A 3,383-nucleotide genomic window follows, 5' to 3' on the forward strand; every position below is an offset into this window, starting at 1 on the left:
GACCTTATGTGTGGAAGTAAGCTGAGGAAATGAGGCTCCCACATATCGGTTGGAAAGCCATTGGGAACACTATGTTGCCTTTTCATTAGAGGGCCGAAATAATATAAGTGCAACCAAGTACAGCGTCAGGCCTCCCACTCAATTAAGAACTCAGTTGGGTGGAAATCCTGTTTCCTGAGAGCTGTCAGCCCATCAGAAGCTAGCAGCTCTTCATTACCGGCAGTACCACTGGGAGCATTGGCAGCTGCCAGTGATGCAATTAGGCCTTCACCATGGATCATCACTGGATCCCTGGAGTTAGATGAATTGGAAAGGATGGGGCTTGCGGAGGGGGCTCACTGTTGGGGGCTGGGAGAGGGGCTGGGATGCAAGGGCAGGGTGGTGGCTTTCAGAGTCACCCCCCTATTCCTAATGCTAATAAGTTGGTTTGGGCAGCTTTCAGGAGGCAGATCTGTGCACGTTAAATACATTAAATCGAATAGGCTCACGAATATGTGCTCTCAAGTGATTCATTAATGAGGCTAATTGACATCCTGCTGCTAGCAGGTCGGTTTTCTGTATTGGGCCTTTCCCACTGCCAGGGATCAAGAACAGGTCAGAAGCTAGGAACCATGCAGAGAGTAACTTACCTCCTGACTTCCCAAAACCAGTCCACTATCTTCAAGGCACAAGTCAGAGTTTGATGGAATACTCCCCACTTGCCTGGATGAATACTACTCCCACAACATTCAAGAAACTTGATAACATTCAGGACAAAGCAGCCCACTTCGTTGGCACCACATCCACAAACATTCACGCCCTCCACCACCGGCACATGGTAGCAGCAGTGTGTACCATCTACAAGATATACTGCAGGAACTCATCAACGCTCCTTAAACAGCACCTTCCAAACCCACAGCCACCACTATCTAGAAGAACAATAGCAGCAGACATATGGCAACACCACCACCTGAAACTACCCCTCCAAGCCACTCGCCAGCCTGACCTGGAAATATATCGCTGTTCCTTCACTGTCGCTGGCTAAAAATCCTGGAACTCCCTCCCGAACAGCACAGTGGGTGTACCTACACCATAGGCACTGCAGCGGGTTCAAGAAGGCAGCTCAGCACAACCTTCTCAAGGGCCATTAGGATGAGCAATGAATGCTAGCCTAGCCAGCGACACCCACATCCCATGAATGAATAAAGAAATAATCGGATGCAGAGCCTCCTGCCTGATTCTCCTGGCATGCCTGGCATTATGCCCGCTCCAGCGGGCGCTGTTAAATTCCTCTCAATATCTCCTCATGTGGCTCGGTGTCATGCTTTGTTTTCCATTGCTCCTGTGAAGTGCCTTGGGACGTTTCATTATACTTAAGGCACTATATAAATACAAAATATAAATATGTCAAGCTGTTGATGATACATATTTTGCACTGGGTTTACAGATACCTCTCCATGGAGGCATCTCCATAAACCTGCAAAAATGTAACTGTTTTATTACAAAATAGCTCATCTTGATTGTTTTTCTGAAGAGCTGTTTATTGTTTCTCTTTGGGGCTGTTAGCAAAATTAAAGTGTTAATAATGGGTATCAATTTTCTGTTACTTTTTTATTATGGGTTACTCCAATCCCTGTGCCTGCAGGACAGACCTTTGTTTTCAAAAAAAGCATATCAAACCGTGCCTCAAAGACAAGTAGTTGCAATTATTGTCTGCCACCATGTCAACAGATCAATAATGTTCATTAGGTAAGGAGCCCGCCAGCTTCTCAGACGCAGGGACATTTTAAGAGTTTAATTTTCCAAAGGAAATGCCGGTGTCACATGTACTGCCCACCTCGTCCGAGTAATTTAGTGGGTTGTACTTTAAGCTGATTAAAAGTCCAGCAGAACACAAGCTCATGGTTGTTTGATGTTGCTAACCTTCAATAAATATTTTAATCAGAAGAGAAATAGCTCAATTCAAACATTGTGAAAACATAGACACTGAAGGAGAAGGGGAAGCAATCTTCAGTGCTGGGGACTAAACTGGTCGAGTGGAGGGAATCGTCTTCTTATCGTGTCCACGGACAGACTATACATGGCCCGGCCAGTATTGGACACATTTTTGCGCCTTGTTGTTGAATTCGGCAAGATCTGCAACAGTGCAGGATTCCTCTAGCGATAGGCATTGCAGGAGATGTTGCACAGTCTGTGGCTCAGTTCCACATTCACAAGTTGTCGGGCAGGTTGTATATCCCCTTTTGCTTAGTGACACCTTTGAACGACCTACACCAATCCTAAGTCTGTTAAGGCACTTCCAGGTTGCCCAGTTGCAATTAGCTCCTTGGAGAAAGCTTTCATCCAGTAGAATTTCCATCGCTGGGAATGGAGGGAATGTCCTGTGTGGAACCCCCATCTAAAAATGGCATGAAAACTAAACACACATACATTGGATGATCTGCCCCTCACCTGGAAGTAAAGGCTAATTTTACCCTGGGGGCCCTCAGTGTTTGAAAAATATAATTGTTAAATGTGGATAAAGTTTCAGGGATTTACTATGCATTGTTGAAACGGTAGGAGTGATCTGGCACTCTGAGGAACATAAGCAGGAATTCTTGAGGTGCTCTTCTTAGATTCAACCCCCACTCTTTGCTGAGGATGAGCATGTTGGATTTAAACCAAGCCAAGTTTTATTTCAAATTTTGAATTTGGGATTGACAATAAAGTGCAAAAGGAGGGCAAGATGCCAGGGGTTTAAGGTAGGAATGAAAATTGAGGACTGACACCAGGAAGCTTAGGAAGAGATTTCAATACATTGAAAAAGTGGAATACCGGAGCTGAAGGGAAACTCTGGCACCATTTAAGAAACTATTGGATATTATGATGGAAGACAAACTTGTCAGTAAATTACATTGCATTAATAAATAATAAATAACACAATGGAAGGATTATAGCATTGTGCTGTCTCTCTGTGGTCACTCATTACCATTAAAGCCATGAAATGTGAAGTTGATGCTGTTCATAACCAGGGCCTTAGAAGTAGAATCTATCCCAATTCATTGCAATGGAAGTGCAATGAAATGTAATGAAACAGGATTGATATAAATTTCCTTTAGTACAAAGCTAGCATAATTTTTGCATTTAGGTAAATCTTCATATTTGTAGACAGATCCATTACAATTGGTTCATGTAAGCGAGTAATTTCTGCTAATGGATTAGTTTGTAGACTGAACTAGGCAGAAACAAGGATTGAAACGCTTTTGAAATTAAGGGTGGAACTGTCCCAGAATTGCACTAATGACATTTTATCCACCGGCCGAAATGGCGCATCATCCGAAACCTGCTGCATTAATTATGCATCTCTGGGAAACACATTGTTTCCGTGGTTCCATGGTGGGCGGGCACTTATCTGCCCGCCACGC

This window comes from Carcharodon carcharias, chromosome 1 (assembly GCF_017639515.1).
Source record: "Carcharodon carcharias isolate sCarCar2 chromosome 1, sCarCar2.pri, whole genome shotgun sequence".
Taxonomy (NCBI): Eukaryota; Metazoa; Chordata; class Chondrichthyes; order Lamniformes; family Lamnidae; genus Carcharodon; species Carcharodon carcharias.